An 18,021-nucleotide genomic window follows, 5' to 3' on the forward strand; every position below is an offset into this window, starting at 1 on the left:
GCATGGACATTACCCAGCAGCCAGCCCCTAAAGGAAGCCCTCACTGCCAGCTGCCACCAATAATTAGCTAACCCTGTGTGGCTGAGCTGTGATTGTGTTTGACCCAGCTAATAAAGTGAGTTAGGTGTGTGTGTGTGGTGTGGGTGCATGTGTGCGAGTGTGTGTATGTCTGGTAAACAACGGCTCACCAGTGTTTACATTACTAAACCATACAAGCTGCTAGAACATACGCTCACACTACGAATGAGGTCTGTGAACCTTCTGATGGTTTCCTGCAATTCCTGCAAACTCAGTAAATCTACATTGAGGTTTACACACAGATATCCTCATCCTATTGAAACCGCCAGCTTGTGCAGGTCAGGGAAGGTGATGGGATTCAGGGTTTGTCCAGTTTGTCCAAATTTCTACCCAGGTAGCGTATAGTCCAAGTTGTACCCAATGACTGCATGGACAGTTCACTGAAGGAAAGATGCTCACCTGCACAGGAGCCTGTCTGATTCTCATAATCTAAACAGTAAATAAGCATTGTTTACATTTACTAATAAACATTAGTTAAATCTTCTCAATGTAATACCTATGTAGTGTATGTGTGATGATGACCGTGGAGCTACTGAAAGAAACAGAACAGAACATATTCACTTTATAATGAAAGTCAAAGGGCAGTTGTTGCATTAAATGCTAATGAAAAAGACACATAAGCTGTAAGTCTGTATCATTAGTCTTTTCAGGAAGGTGGAGCTTCATTTTCTTAGAAAAAGATTGTGATTGTTGAGTTACATGTTAGAAAGTGTGTTACACTACAGAAGAGCAGCTGGAGTCTTGGCTCTGTAATTAGCTATGAAGATGTTGAGGTCTTGAGGAACCTGGGAAGGTTTCTTCTTTCTTCTTTCCTTCCACATTGTCAAATACAGAAACAGATACCATCTGAAATTGTTGTTTACCATGCAAAAAAAGAAATAAATAAAAGGAATAAAAGAAATACCAAAACAAACAAAAAACAAAACCAAAAATATTCAGCATCAAAACAAGCAAACAAACAAACAAACCCAAGCAAGCAAGCAATGAAATAGACAAGTCAACATAAACAAACAAGCAAGCAAACAAATACATGCAAATTAGCAAACATACAAACCAAAAGCAAGCAAGCAAACAAACAAAACAGGTAAGCAAAAAAACCTCAAACCAACACAATCAAGCAAGCAAACAAATATACAAACAACAAACCAATGAGCAAGCAAACAAACACGGGCAAACACGCAAAGAAATATACAAACAATAAACAAACAAGCAAGCAAACAAACAACAAACAAATACATGCAAATTAGCAAACATACAAACCAAAATCAAGCAAACAAACAAACAAAATGGAAAACAAAAAAATAAAACAGGTAAGCAAAAAAACCCACAAACAAACACAATCAAACAAGCAAACAAATATACAAACAATAAACAAATGAGCAAACAAACAAAAAAGCATATAAGCAATCAAATACAAACAAATAAGTACGCAAGCAAACAATAAACAAAATAGAAACAAACATAAACAAGCAAGCAAACACAAGCAAACAAGCAAACAAATGTACGAACAATAAAAAAAATGAGCAAACAAGCAAACAAATGTACAAACAATAAACAAATGAGCGAGCAATCAAAAAACATACAAGCAAACAATCACATGCAAACAAATAAGCAAGCAAGCAATAAACAAAATAGAAACAACACACAAACAAGCAAGCAAACAAAGATACAATCAGATAAACAAGCAAATATATAAACAAACAAGCAGGCCGGCAAACAATAAACCAAGAACCTTACAGATAAAGAAATAAATAAACAAACTAATTAAAGAATGAATTCATTCTTCATCTCTGCAGCTGATATCTCAGTATCTATTGCTCCTATTTATGACTGCTGTGCATTTTTTGTTTTTATTCCGAATGTAAAATCATGATGATGGTATAAGTTTGGTCAGTACTACTGCCTGGAGCATGACACAGAGTGCAGATGATGGTATCGGTGTATCTCGTACATGACGGACAGCTCTGATGATTGGCACAGACCTCCTCCTTTCTATTCCTCCCCTGTGGGAGAGAGAGAGATGAGTTCAACACAGTAGGAAAGCTGGTGTTTTGCTGGAGGAGACCAGGACACAGTTCCACAGCTGCCACCCCTCTTTCCACCCTCTCTCTTTCTCTCTTTGTCACTCTCTCTCTCTCTCTCTCTCTCTCTCTCTCTCTCTCTGTCCTTGCTTCATCCCTCCATACCTGCGAGCTACACTATCCCTCCACTCCATAATAAAGACTGACAGTTGCTCTGCAGACGGCTTGAGCTCGGTAACGAGTCCTGCATTGTCACTCACTCTTTCTCACCCCCTCCACCACCCTCCACCCCTCAGCGCCTGCATTTCACCCTCTCTTTTTTCCACTTCCCTCCCCACAACTGTAGAGATAAAGAAGGATATACCCAGGTGGCTTCGGTTTCCAGATGCAAAGGACTGGGGAGGGATCTCAATTGTATGACTTATGAGCATTTAATTGTTTTTATTCATGAGCTGAGTGACTGATATGATGGGAAATGAAACTCTCTAATTGTCCCATGATATGAGGTCTTGTCCCTGCAGGACTGGCCATGCCATTGTAAAAGTGAAATATTAAAGGGACTTTTCTTACCAGCTGCTTTTATAGGATCTTTCCTTAAGGCAAACCCAGTATACACGATCTGAGTTAAATGTAAGCAATGCAGATTTAGGAGAAACATGGTCTAGGGTTAGGGGTTTGACAGCAGTGCCTATAAATCTGTTTTTTTTTTCAGCATTTTAAATCTTAAAACTAATAAATTCACACTCTGTAAAAAAGTAGCAGTACATTGACAGTATTTACAGCAAAACTACATCAGTTTACAGCATAGTAATGTAAATGATGGGGCAGTTATAGCATTTGTAATACATTGATACCAGAAAACACGATGCATTGTGGGATTGTTAATATTTTAGATGTATTTTTTGTGTCTGCAAAATCATTATTTTTTGCCGTTTATTTTAGATGAACATTAACCTTCTTTGATCAAAGTTTATATTCTAATAATCTCAGAAGTGGGAAGTCGAAACTTGAGCTCAAAGTGGGAGAAAAGAATAGACGCTGAATGAAATAGATGTCCGTCATTGGTTATCAACAATCTAGCCAGCTCCCTCTATATCAGACATACAAATCTTATTAACTAAAATACCTGTATGTTGTTTGATTTAGAAGAAATAATTCAAAGATGTAAGACATTTACAAGTAACGAAATGCTACTTTCTGTACTGCTAATGCTATGAGCAGCCATGTGGGTTTGATGTCACTTGCTGAACTTGCTGAGATCATCCGGAGTTAAATATATATATATATATATATATTACATTTAGATTTATTTTAAATTGAGAATACACTACTCTATACTGTAACTATTGCATCTATCTATCTATCTATCTATCTATCTATCTATCTATCTATCTATCTATCTATCTATCTATCTATCTATCTATCTGTCTATCTATCTATCTATCTATCTATCTATCTATCTATCTATCTATCTAGATATATTAGATGTTACAACACTGCTACCAAGATTTTTTTATTGTAAACTTTACAGTCCATTTATTACAATGAAGCAAAGTGGCAATTCAAGGCATCAGTGGATCTTCACTCACAATCAACAACCTGCTCTATGAGATTTGGGAGAATGGAAATAACTGCTCCTGTGATGATGAGCTTTGTTTGATAAAGATGACGAAAGGCCTTGCTTGTCACGCTGATTCTCTCGCTCTCCTGCTCATCTGCCTGCCCGTCCCTTATTCCCCATGTAATCCTGCACATGAACCGTAATTAAAACTCAAGTGGAAAAAAACCTTAACGATTAAGGTAAGCGTGAATGAGAGAGGAAGAAAAAAAAAAGCGCAACGCAATGGGTTCCGGCAGAGCACATATCTGATACCATTAAGCGGCATCTCCCCAAAGAGCCAGCAGGCCTGTTTGTCAGCTGCTGCCTCTGCATGCTTTATTAAAAATCCCATCCGCTTCAATTAACGGCGACTACCAAACACTTTAACTCCGCTTTAATCCCATCAAGTTGTTTAAACAGGCGTCGCTGTGGATGGCTTTTTAGGATGCCTTTTATTTATTTATTTTAAGCCTCCAATGAAGGTTGTAAGGATTTCACCCGGATTCATATCTAGTGAAAGTCAAGGCCTTTGTGCAGGTTCATGTTGCTACTTGTGAGTTCCTGTGGGCAACTTCCTGTCCCACGTGCTACATATGGAAGGAGAGGGGATGACAGTTGCCATGGCTCTGTTCACCGGGGGAAATGGCGTGGCACTGACAGGAGAGGGAAAGGTGTAAATTGGGTGAGGCTGGACGCAACACCGCAAGTGTTAGCCCGGTGAGCTTTCTATAGCCTTTTCTCTCACACCCAAACCGGAGGGAGAAACAGCAAGAACATGAGAGAGAGAGAGAGAGAGAGAGAGAGAGGATATGTGGCGAGTTAACGAATAAGCATAAGTGGACCGTGAAATGAAAAGTTGCACTTTGAAATTCAAAAGAAGAAGCGCAGAAGTGCAAGAGCTGGCACGCGGAGCTAGCGATTTAACAAACTTGGGGCCGTAAATATAAACAGCATCCGCCTCCCTTGATTTGATATTAATTAATTTGCTGAGGGTGAAATAGGCAAAGCTCTAGCAACAGAAGCGCGATTTAACGGAGAGCAGGTGTGCCTTGCCCTTCATCATCACAGCTCCCTGGCCCCTCTAATTATGCGCAGTACTACGCACTGCCATCAGGAGGCCAGTTGCAGTTGATGTATTTTTAATCAGAGCTGTTAGCATCAGTGATGGATGCCCATTGACTCAGCCTCCGCACGGATATAGGCGGGGGGGTGGTCTGTGTTATCATGGCCTCGTGCCCACTTTTTACATGCATGTTCTTGCTTGCTGGGGGACACAGCAGATGTTGATTATACTCTCACCTGCCTGCTCCGTTTCGAACCCATTCAAGCTAAATTCATAGATGTGCCTTTCATTGGAATAAATAACGTCACGACCACAACAACAACAACAAATAAACCTCCACTAAGCTTATCTATTTATATTCTGCACACCACCTCATCTGACTGACTAATTGACCTCTACACATCTGGCGTGTGTTTTGAAGTCGCCACTTCGCCCATGTGTTAAATAAATATTTGAGTTTAGGTTTTGATTTTAGGTTCGATGATGTACATGAACAGTGTAAAAATACATTTTGCCCTAGAAAAGAATACTTTCTTAACACCAGGGGTGTTAAATCCCCCGTAGTGTAAATTTGTACAACAGTACATGTGTAAGACTTTACACTCTCAGTGTCAACACTACGAATTGTTAACTGTAAATTCAACATTGTACCTTTTTACACTCGATAGAGTTGCAGCTCATACCTAATGTTAAAATGAATTCTTTAAGTATTAACTTGACACAGTGTACAAGAAGGATGGTACAAATTATTACTAGTACTTCACTGTATTAACGTCTCGGCTCTGGGGTATGACAGAGAACTTGCAGGTTTGTAGATGTAAAAAGGCTTCTTCCTTGGGAAAGGGCACAGTATGTAAAGCTCATTTTTAAAGGGCTGCTCCTCTGGGAGAGAATAATGTGCATCCATCTGGCTGGAAGCTCAGAAGCGAGGTGTCGGCGTTTTGTCCTGTATCGGGTACAGCAGTGCCCATAGGGCAATATTCAGGGGTTTGCTTTGACAGGAGTCTGCTTTGTAACTCTCTCTCCCATCCCCCAGCACCTCAGGCTTTTGTTGCTACTGTACTGTTGAGTGAATGTGGGATCCCTTTAAATGAACATTATATACTGGCTGATGGTTATAGTTTGATTTGTACAACTTTGTTCGCATACAAATGCACTCATTTTGGCCTGCAGTGTCCCAAACGATATTTCACATTAACAGAATGATGATAGATCATCTGACGTTATGTTTTGTCTTGTACATGAACAAAGTGAATCCCGTCTAGATTGATCTTTTTGATCGAATGCTTTTTATTCATGGGCTTTTCAGGTGAAACCGTTATTTTGACTTGTTTTAAAGGACTTTCTGGCTCTCTTCATGGACGAATTGCATTTACATGCATAGTTTAGACATGCTTGTAGACTGAAGTAGTAGAGCATGTGTTGTGTTTGAGGTCAGGAAGTAAGCAGTAGTCACATAGTAACTGTAATGATGAGATAAGTAGAATCACAAGAGCATGTAGAATGAAACTCGGTTTATTGTTTTGGACTCACTTAACCCCCAATCATCTCACTTCTCATTAGCGCCCCCTATCCAACACTTACACAGAACACAGTAGCTTGATTCTATTAACCCCTCTTCCATTACACCCTGTTTCCATTAAACCCTGTTTCTATTAACCCCTGTTCCCTTCAAAACCCTGTTTCCATTAAACCATGTTTCCAATACACCCTGTTTTCATCAAACCCTGTTCCCTGTAAAACTGTTTCCATAAAAGCCTGCTTCCAATACTGTTTCTATTGCACACTGATTCCATTAAACCCTGTTTCTATTATACCCTGTTTCCATTACACCCTGTTTCCATTACACCCAGTTTCCATTATGCAGTTTGTCCATTAAACTCTATTTCCACTAAACCTAATTTCCATTACACCCTGTTTCCATGAAACCCTGTTTTCATTACTTCCAGTTTTCATTAAACCCTGTTTCCATTATATCCTGTACCCATTAAACCCTGTTTACATTAAAACCTGTTGTTATTAAACCCTGTTTCCATTAAACCCTATTTCAATTAAACCCTGTTTCCATTAAACCCTATTTCAATTAAACCCTGTTTCCATTAAATCCTATTTCTATTAAACCCTGTTTCCATTAAACCCAGTTTCCATTATATCCTGTACCCACTAAACCCTGTTTCCATTAAACTTTGCTCTCATTACACCCTGCTTCCTTTACACCCAGTTCCCATTATACCCTGCTTCCTTTACACCCAGTTCCCATTACACCCTGCTTCCTTTACACCCAGTTCCCATTACACCCTGCTTCCTTTACACCCAGTTCCCATTATACCCTGCTTCCTTTACACCCAGTTCCCATTACACCCTGCTTCCTTTACACCCAGTTCCCATTACACCCTGCTTCCTTTACACCCAGTTCCCATTACACCCTGCTTCCTTTACACCCAGTTCCCATTACACCCTGCTTCCTTTACACCCAGTTCCCATTACACCCTGCTTCCTTTACACCCAGTTTCCATTACACCCTGCTTCCACTACCCCTAGTTTCCATTAGACCCAGTTTCCATTACACCCTGCTTCCACTACCCCTAGTTCCCATTACACCCTGCTCCCATTACACCCTTTTTCCATTGCACAATTTTTCTATTATATCTTGTTTCTGTTACACAATGTTTCTATTATGTCCTGTTCCTGTAATAATAACACAAAATTTCCAGTATATAATATGCTCTTTCACAATGTTTCTGTTACCCAGTGTTTCCATTAGACCCTGTCTCTATGACACCCAGTTTGCCTTATTGCCCTGTTCTGTTACCCCTGTTTGAAACACTCCATGTTTCCATTATGATCATCACCTCAGCTATGAAACCTTACAGTCAACACCCTTGTGTCAGAACAGTGTGTTTTCTCCAGTATAGTGAATAATGTATAAAAGTATTGTTGTAGGTAAATGATATAAATTTGTAGTTGTCATGTGATCGGAGCTTAATTTCCAAATCAAGTCAGGAATATTTGAATTTGATAAAAAATGTCCATGTCATTATTGCATTGTTGCACAAAAAATATGACACCACAAAAACACAAAAACATGCCTCACCGTTCTGAGTGACTAATCCCCAGTCAGTAAACACAGTGATGCAGTGTTTTCCAGCCAACAACAACACATTTGTTTGTCCTAACGGGTAACGAGGAGGAAGGTGGATTCTCAGGAACAACTATGAATCAAGATAATGGTCACCAAACCCCACACACACACACACACACACACACACACACACAGGCTTCTCCTTGCTTCCTACTTATTTTCTTTTTTTTTTTTTCCCCGAAAGAAGAATTATGGCACAGAAGCCTGCTGCTCTACTAAAGACATAACTGTTTCAGATCTACATTTCATCTTTATGGTAATAGCTGAAGTCATCTTAGCCACATGCATCTTACTTCTTTTTATATTGCATATAAACTAGGCTTTGATTATGTGTGTGCTGTGTGAGGGCTCACCTCGAGCGTGCGCTAAGCTCACACAGCTGCCTGGCTCCACTGAGACAACATGTGAGGCGACAGAGGCGGTTTGTTATTGGAGGCAACACGCTTTGATTCCCTTTGATTTGGCTAATAGGGAAGATAATAAATATCGTATCAGCACTTAGCTGTAAATAATGCAGAGTGCACTGACTAGACTTGGGGATCATTTAACAATCCGAAGAGTGCAAATGTCACAAGTTACAGTAACGTCTTATGAGGTTAGATATAGGTTTATATAATGTGTTACACACTCACACACACACACATACGTTTATTCTTGCAATGTGTTAGCATCAAGTTTGATTGATATAGTTATTCAAAGCATAAATCATTACAGGTGATTTCTTTAAAATGATAAACACAGGCTTATATTATCTGCAGTCAACCTGGTTTACTCAGCACACACACACACACACTCATACCCAGCCTTGATAATATGCTTTTGATGTCATGCCACAGATGAGCTCAGGCCTCTCCTCACACCACTGTCACTTCGAGAAACGTTTCTTCTGAGTGCGTTTTCTATCTGTCAAGGGTCAGCGAGTGAAGATGTACACCCACCTCATCCCCCCAGCGCACACACACACACACACACAGCACTACCTCCCTCCCAGCTACCTAGGTGGATCTCCACCTTGTGCTTTTTCATCTGGGCATGACCTGTTGCTAGGTAACCCTGGGTCACAGCTGTACGAGGAAAGTGGAGCCTCTTTTTTATTTATCAGGGAGTTATAGGGGAGGCAGGATGTAATTTATTAGTTTGATATTGCCAGGCCGCTCAAGTTTGGGATTATAAAAGGGGCAGCGCTTGGAACAAAGCATATTCAGGATGCGGGCTGAATTTTAAAAGCGCTCTTTATGGCGTTTGTGATGGAGACTAGTATCGACGGAGACTGACAAGTGACCAGCCTTGGGCTGTGTTTCATTCAGAATATGGCCAGCACTGTCACTGCTCATAACAGTAGCGCATAGGACTCCAGTGCATAGCCTATTCTATGGAGGAATCAATTAAAGGATTCGTTTGTATTGTTTAAGCTTCGATTATGACGTCTGAAGGACAAGAAACATGAAATGAGGTAAAATAGATGGCAGTCAATCAAATTAATGCTGAATTGGCTCACTTCGGTGTGTGCAGGGTACGTGAGGGTTTTTCAGTTTTTCCATGTAACATACCATTTGGTATTAAAATAAATTCAATATGAATAGATGATGTATAAATCATAGTAGAAAAACACGACATCAAGGAAAGTAACATTGAGTTCTTGCAGTAGAAATAATAAAAATAAAAATCAACATCAGTCTCTAAAATCACATCTATCTATCTATCTATCTATCTATCTATCTATCTATCTATCTATCTATCTATCTATCTATCTATCTATCTATCTATCTATCTATCTATCTAGAGGAAGACAGCAAAAGCCACAGAAGGTCTCCACAATCCTAAGTTCAGCAAGTGGCATTAAAAGTAAATAAACAAGCGCTTCTTTTGAAGTAAGTTATACTGTATATACTAATATTTAGCTATAGATCAATCAAGGTACAGACTTATTAGCTTGAAAATAAATGCTAAGTTATACTTTCTTAGCATATGTAGTTATATATATATATATATATATATATATATATATATATATATATACACACTTTCTTAGTTATACTATCCCTAACTCTAACCTTAGGCAGTTTATCTGAAACAAACAAACAAATGAACAAACAGTTGTCGAGGCCCAACATTGATTCTTGCTACTGATTTGTGCCATCACAGTAATAACACACCACGGTGACCCCAAGGGGCCTTGTGTGTTTTTTTTCCTGTTAAAAAAAGATCACAGATTTTGTCGGCTCAACCCAAAGCGTATTTTTTTTCTCCATACGGTTAGATCCTTGCATGTGAAATTGTAACGACATGAGGGGAAAATGTGTCGTGTCTCTGTTGCTGTTTTTTTTTCCCTCACTGACGTGCTCCTGATTTATCTGTGCACGGTGATGCGACTAATTCGTGCCGCATCTGTTGCGGTTTTCACGCCGCCGTCACGTTTGTTTTTTTATTTATTTTTTTTTATTTTTTTTAACTCATGGGGCCCGAACTCAAGCGACCACCTTGATCATGAACACCCAGCTATGTTAAATTCCCCTTTAATGTTTTGCTTTTTCTGTTTTCAGATGCCTCCTTTAGGCCGTCTCAGATCAAACCCAAATGCACCTGCACTTTTTTTTTTTTGCATCTGCCACTCCCTCGAGACCTGTAAAAATTGACTCCCTGGCTTCCTCCACGAGGCAATTATGGGCCATCTGTTCCCGACTCGGTAGTTCCAGCTCGTTTTGTTTCTGCGATTGTTCCTATAATGTTATATGCTCTGAATTAGAATTAGAAAAAAAAGTTCACGTGGAGGGGGAGGATTTAATTTGACTACCTTGACAGTCCTTCTGCTGCCTGTGAAGATATGAGAAAGTGAGGTCTGCATTCAAAATTTAGAAAGACTGAAACCATTTATCTGTCCTTCAAGGCATATTCTGGGTATTTTTGGAATGAATGCTAGGCCTATTAGCCTACCTAACCAGCGCTGCCTATCTGTGGTGTCTGACAATTCATTTTGCATGACCCCCTTGGCATTAGGCATAATATTTGTTTGCCCCGTTGCCTCATTGTTCACTGTCAAAGACGTAAGGCAATAAGGCAACATGTTTATTGAATCGTCAGCGGTGCAGGTGCTTGGGAAAGATTATTTGAAACAAGACAATAATCTGGAAAACAATACTCAAAATTGGCCGTGGCAAGCAAATATTCTCCGTAATTGCCCCTATGCAATATCCAATAAATGTGAGGTGAAATTCTTCAATTGTACTCGGTTTGCTTTTCTGGTTGCTCGAACATTTATCTTGTGTTCTGGATATAATGATGCAGACAGCAGTAACATTTCCCTGTCAGTAACAGAAGGAAGATGATGAGCTTTATAGAGGGTGGGATGAGTGGCAGACACGTGTGACGGACAGATGCGGAGGAGGGAACGGGGTTGGGGGTCAGGAGTAAGGGACACGGGGATTGAGGGTAGGAAGGCATGGAGAGTGAAAGTGGATACTGTGAGGTATGGTGTTGGATGATCGTGAGAGCCACTCGTTGTGAAATATGTTCATTGTTTATTGGGGAGAGAAGACTCCTGATCAGACCCTTATTCAGAAAATGTGTCCTTATTGGTGAACTAAGATTATCAATCAGTGACTTAAATTTCATAATCAGCATTTTCCATGACTTTTATTTCTTAATAAACTTCGATGTGGATATATTGTCTATTTATTTGACAACAAATACATATATATATTCATATAGATTCATTGAGACTGAGACACAAATCAGTGTGAAATCCTACTGTCAAGTATTGCAGTATATGATAGAGCCCATTAATTCTGCTTAATAAGAAGAAAAACTTATTTTTTGCTCCCAGTTTTTGGACCATATGTTACATGCCAGGACAGTGCATTGGTCTGTGAGTTTTTGATCCTGCCATCTGAACATGGAAATGATTGTGCTCTTACTGAACATCCTTTCAACACACTTAAGAGTTATTAAGAGTACACAAATATGGAATTGAGTTATAATTTCTGTGTCACCTGGAGAACATTCGCTTTTGGGTCTCTGTCACCTCTGGATTTGGATCTGTGTCAATTTCGCGTGTTGAAAGCACTATACAAATAAAATGCCATTGAAATAAATTGGAAAAATGTTGTAGGGTCTGAGGAATATTGAAGCATTTTTCAACCCAGTGTTAATCCGTAGCCTGTGTAGAGTGTAAATGAATACCACAGACAAAGAGAAAAAAAGAACAGAAAATCTGAATAGGACAGAAAATAAACATGTGGTTCTGTCAATCAACATTCAGTATGAAACAGTGTTTATACTGTTATACATCAATAAAGGATGAGAATTGGTTTCATGTCACAGTAAAGATGCTAACATGGACACAAGTAGGTTGCATAGGTTAGTGACTATTAATGACAGCCAGAATTTAAAGTTTAAGAAACAATTTTAAGTCGAAAGGCAATTAAGTGAAAAAACAGTCAATGGTCAGGAGATCAGCAACGGTCAGGGGTATTAATGAGAAGTCAAAGCATGAAAACAATAAAAAGGAGATAAACTGCAGTATAAACAAAAGGCTTGGTAACTTTAGGATGAATTGGAAACTGAGCATAAACTTGATAGCTGACAGGTGAGTGTAGTCCAAACTGCGGTAACGGTGAACGTGGAAGTGAGTGTGCATTGTGGGAAGAAGAGTCCGGTGCGGTCATGTCTGTAGGCTGTGGTGCAGGATAGGAAACAGAGCTCGTTTGGGTAGACTTGACATTTCACCTAATAAAAGTTAAATATGGACTACATACACCAAACAGGCATAACATTATGACTGCCTGCCTAATATTGTTATTGGTCCTGCCAAAACAGCCCTGATACATCATACACTGTGTATTCTAACACCTTTCTGTCAGCATTAACTTCTTCAGCAATTTGAGCAACAGTAGCTTGTCTGTTGGATCGGATCACACGGGCCAGCCTTCACTCCCCACGTGCATCAATGAGCCTTGACCGTCCATGACCCTGTCGCCGGTTCACCACTGTTCCTTCCTTGGACCACTTTTGACAGATACTGACCACTGCAGACCGGGAACACCCCACAAGAGCTGCAGTTTTGGAGATGCTCTGATCCAGTCGTCTAGCCATCACAATTTGGCCCTTGTCAAACTCGCTCAAATCCTTACGCTTGCCCATTTTTCCTGCTTCTGACACATCAACTTTGAGGACAAAATGTTCACTTGCTGCCTAATATATCCCACCCACTAACAGGTGCCATGATGAGGAGATAATCAGTCTTATTCTCTTCACCTTTCAGTGCTCATAATGTTATGCCTGATCAGTGTATATTCTTACTGACTTAAGATATCTCAACAGTTTAAACACAGGAGGGTAAAAAACATCATATAAAGCAATTCTGGTTAGTTACACAATAAAACATAATGTACCGTAAGGTTCCTTAATAACCCTGTAACTATGCAAGAGCAAACAATGAACAGATGTAGTATCTACTTAGAATGAATTATGATTCATGGAACATTACTAATGAATGAATGATAAGCTACAGCTATACTGTTTGATGCACAAGATCTATTAACTAAAGCATGGAGATCTCAGTATTACCACATGATTACTGTGTAAAATCTACAAATACCGAGGTTTCAGGATGTGTGACTGGTCATATGCATCTACACTAATTAGAGAAAACCACAAAACAACGAAAGACAGTCTTGACATCATTTAGACTTCTACTATAACTGAGCTTCAAGTAAGGTTTTTCAGGTTTTTCTCTAAATAAAGAAAAACCTTTCTAAAATAGCTGTCCTTTTTAACTGCCCCAAGCAATAATCCAATAATAGGTACAGGTCATGAGCTTTCAGCTAATGTTCACATCAAATATCGCTTTAAATATTTCAGAAATGGGATTTTATGACACAGCATTCTTTACACAGAATAGTGAGGAAAAACAAAAAAATTATCGAGTGAGCAGTGGGATAGAAATGCCTGGATAAGACCAGACTGGTATCAGCTAACGGGAAAGGCAATACAATTAATTGTGTTGAAGGTAACACAATTAACCACTTTTTACAACCGTGATGAGCAGAAAATCATTTCAGAATACAATTAAACTTTGGGTTACAAGAACAGAAGACCAGATCAGGTTCCACTCCGGTCAGCTAAGAGTAAGAGGTTACAGTGGGCACAGGATCATTCTTTTGAGTTTATGCATTGTGCTGCTCTGCATGATTGGTTGGTTGACTGAATAACTGCAGGAATGTACAGGTGTGAATAAGGATGGTGAGTGAAAAGTGAACCAAATAGCTAGTCAGAATAAGCTTCTTTGGCAAGTACTAGAAATTTGCCTTGGTGTATTGGGGCACAACAATAAAAATATAAACATATATATATATATATACACTATATTGCCCAAAAGTATTCGCTCACCCATCCAAATAATCAGAATCAGGTGTTCCAATCACTTTCATGGCCACAGGTGTATAAAATCAAGCACCTAGGCATGCAGACTGTTTTTACAAACATTTGTGAAAGAATGGGTCGCTCTCAGGAGCTCAGTGAATTCCAGCGTGGAACTGTGATAGGATGCCTCCTGTGCAACAAATCCAGTCGTGAAATTTCCTCGCTCCTAAATATTCCACAGTCAACTGTCAGCTGTATTATAAGAACGTGGAAGTGTTTGGGAACGACAGCAACTCAGCCACGAAGTGGTAGGCCACGTAAACTGACGGAGCGGGGTCAGCGGATGCTGAGGCGCATAGTGCGAAGAGGTCGCCAACTTTCTGCAGAGTCAATCGCTACAGACCTCCAAACTTCATGCGGCCTTCAGATTAGCTCAAGAACAGTGCGCAGAGAGCTTCATGGAATGGGTTTCCATGGCCGAGCAGCTGCATCCAAGCCATACATCACCAAGTGCAATGCAAAGCGTCGGGTGCAGTGGTGTAAAGCACGCCGCCACTGGACTCTAGAGCAGTGGAGACGCGTTCTCTGGAGTGACGAATCGCGCTTCTCCATCTGATGGACGAGTCTGGGTTTGGCGGTTGCCAGGAGAACGGTACTTGTCTGACTGCATTGTGCCAAGTGTAAAGTTTGGTGGAGGGGGGATTATGGTGTGGGGTTGTTTTTCAGGAGCTGGGCTTGGCCCCTTAGTTCCAGTGAAAGGAACTCTGAATGCTTCAGCATACCAAGACATTTTGGACAATTCCATGCTCCCAACTTTGTGGGAACAGTTTGGAGCTGGCCCCGTCCTCTTCCAACATGACTGTGCACCAGTGACCAAAGCAAGGTCCATAAAGACATGGATGACAGAGTCTGGTGTGGATGAACTTCACTGGCCTGCACAGAGTCCTGACCTCAACCCGATAGAAAACCTTTGGGATGAATTAGAGTGGAGACTGAGAGCCAGGCCTTCTCGTCCAACATCAGTGTGTGACCTCACAAATGTGCTTCTGGAAGAATGGTCAAAAATTCCCGTAAACACACTCCTAAACCTTGTGGACAGCCTTCCCAGAAGAGTTGAAGCTGTTATAGCTGCAAAGGGTGGACCGACGTCATGGATTAGGAATGGGATGTCACTTAAGTTCATATGCGAGTTAAGGCAGGTGAGTGAATACTTTTGGCAATATAGTGTATATATATATAGATATATATATATATATATATATATATATATATATATATACACTATATTGCCAAAAGTATTCGCTCACCCATCCAAATAATCAGAATCAGGTGTTCCAATCACTTCCATGGCCACAGGTGTATAAAATCAAGCACCTAGGCATGCAGACTGTTTTTACAAACATTTGTGAAAGAATGGGTCGCATCTGAATGAACATCTTCAGCAATTTGAGCAACAGTAGCTCGTCTGTTGGATCAGACCACTCAGGCCAGCCTTCAACTCTCCACTTGCAGCACCTTGGCCGACCATGACCCTGTCGACAGTTCACCACTGTTCCTTCCTTGGACCACTTTTGATAGATACTGACCACTATAGACCGGGAACACCCCACAAGAGCTACAGTTTGCTGCAGTGAGATGCTCTGATCCAGTGGTCTAGCCATCACAATTTGGCCCTTCATCAAACTCGCTCAAATCCTTACGCTTGCCCATTTTTCCTGCTTCTGACATCAACTTTGAGGACAAAATGTTCACTTGCTACCTAATATATCCCACCCACTAACAGGTACCATGATGAGGAGATAATCAGTGTTATTCACTTCACCTGTCCCTGCTCATAATGTTATGGCTGATCGGTGTGTAAACTGTGTATTACAATTGTATTAAAAGTGAACCAGTGCAAACAATTAAATTACCAATGCTACAGTCAGTGCAGATGGAAACATTAAGAGTACATTAGTTACCAATGCAAAACTTGCAGTTTGAGGTAGGAAGGTAAAATAAAGGTACAGGAGCATTATGGCTGTCTGAGCTGTGTGCATTAATGTGACAACAAAGAGGGTTGTGTGTTAATGTCCAATGCAGGCGGATAAGAGACCACGGTGGGTCCTGCATGTTGCTGATGAGGCCAGTTGCTAATGGACCGCAGTCTTTTGCAGGAAGGGAGTGCCTTGAAAAGATTCCATCTAAGGTGAGAAGTGTCAGCCACAATCTTAACTACCTGCTTCAGGGACCTGGAAGTGTACAGGTGGTAAATTGTTTAGATGTAAATATAATCGGACGAGAAATGTCCAGAATGTCCGGTATTTTACTCTCAACGCCTGTTCACACATCCACAGTGAAAAAAAAAAGGAAGTGAAAAGATTATTGAGAACACATTTATTGCATATTTTCAAAACAAATCAACATCAAATAGTCAGAATTTAGTACTGGAGTTAATCTGTTCCTACTATGTATTATTAGGATTAAAAAAAGTGGAAATTTCAATAGGTCACAGTACACAGTAGCCATGTTGGTTTAGCTAATAACTCAAGCATCATATAGACTCGCCCGTCGAATTAGAAGGAACTTCTCTAAACATGTTTATGGGAACGTTTTGTTTTTTTTTGCTTTTGGCACGCTGACCAGATGGAAAAGGATAATTTTGGAGTCAACATTCATGTGCAAATAGTTGAGTTTGTAGTATGAAAAAGCCAGATTGTGTGTAAGCAAAGCGGTCTAACCTCCTGCACGCTAGGAACGAGATATTAAACACAGAAATGCCAATTTAGTTCGGAGAACAAACGGTTTCATCTTGTTCGGCAGAATGATGCCAAAGTGTCTTTCTTTAACCATATGAATATCCTTGCCTGCTCAAGAGGAAGCCAACCAGATGGATAAAATAATTGCAGGATGAATAATGAATGACGGCACTGATTGCAATGATTTAAAGGTTTTATGTCATTTTTTTTAAAGAGAGATCCCTGTCTAACACCTCAGCAGCTACACACTGGATGAACATGCAGCAGCACCATGACCTACTGATGCCAGTGAAGGCACCACAGCAAACAACAACAACAACAACAACAATGCATGATAGCAATTATGATCCAGATAGTGTGACAACCCTACAAACCTTCTAACCTCATAACATTCGTCATCATGAATGCTCTAAGAAAGCTTTTCTGTGCTTTTAAACATCTAAGCAAGTAACATCTAAGATGATTTATGGTTCCTGTCACAACCTTGGCTGAATAAAGAGTAACAAAAATCCGCAAAACATCATTACAAAAGTGAGCTGGATTGCTTGGAGAAAGCTGTTTCACAACACCTTCAAAAGAAATACAGTATAGCAGGATGTTGTTGTATAACAAATCATTAGAAACTGTCATATTTATATGTGATGGTGAATGCTAGCTTGACTGACCAAGCAGTGTATGTATGCTGACCCACCACCAAAAATCCACTGAAGGGCAGGCACCCAATAAGAACAAACAAAACAAAACAAAAACAAACATACAAACAAAAAGAGACCACTCTGAGCGTTAGCGCTAATACTACCTTGGCCTGCAAATGCCCTCTTCTGGAAGTAACGAGTAAGAACAATAATAAGGAGTTAAATAAACAGGGAGTTTGTGAGTTTTATCTACTAAAACTATCATAAAGCTGTTATTGAGCAAAGCCTGTAGCTCTCAATATCTTACACTGTATGGATAAAAGTGAAGAGAGGTTCAGAATCAGTCCTGGGGAAAAAGTCTGTACATACGTTCCTATTTATATA

General features: G+C 40.0%; 1 long non-coding RNA gene across 1 annotated transcript; it reads right to left on the reverse strand.

Moving 5' to 3' along the window:
• Nucleotides 1–1,876: 1,876 nt before the first annotated feature.
• LOC131346526 (uncharacterized) lies at nucleotides 1,877–8,808 on the reverse strand. Its single transcript, XR_009203623.1, has 3 exons — nucleotides 8,704–8,808; nucleotides 8,258–8,368; nucleotides 1,877–2,081 (listed from the first exon to the last, which is right to left on the reverse strand). It is a non-coding gene; the product is annotated as an uncharacterized LOC131346526 (long non-coding RNA).
• Between the last annotated feature and the right edge of the window lie 9,213 nt (nucleotides 8,809–18,021).

Source organism: Hemibagrus wyckioides, linkage group LG26 (assembly GCF_019097595.1).
Source record: "Hemibagrus wyckioides isolate EC202008001 linkage group LG26, SWU_Hwy_1.0, whole genome shotgun sequence".
Classification (NCBI taxonomy): domain Eukaryota; kingdom Metazoa; phylum Chordata; class Actinopteri; order Siluriformes; family Bagridae; genus Hemibagrus; species Hemibagrus wyckioides.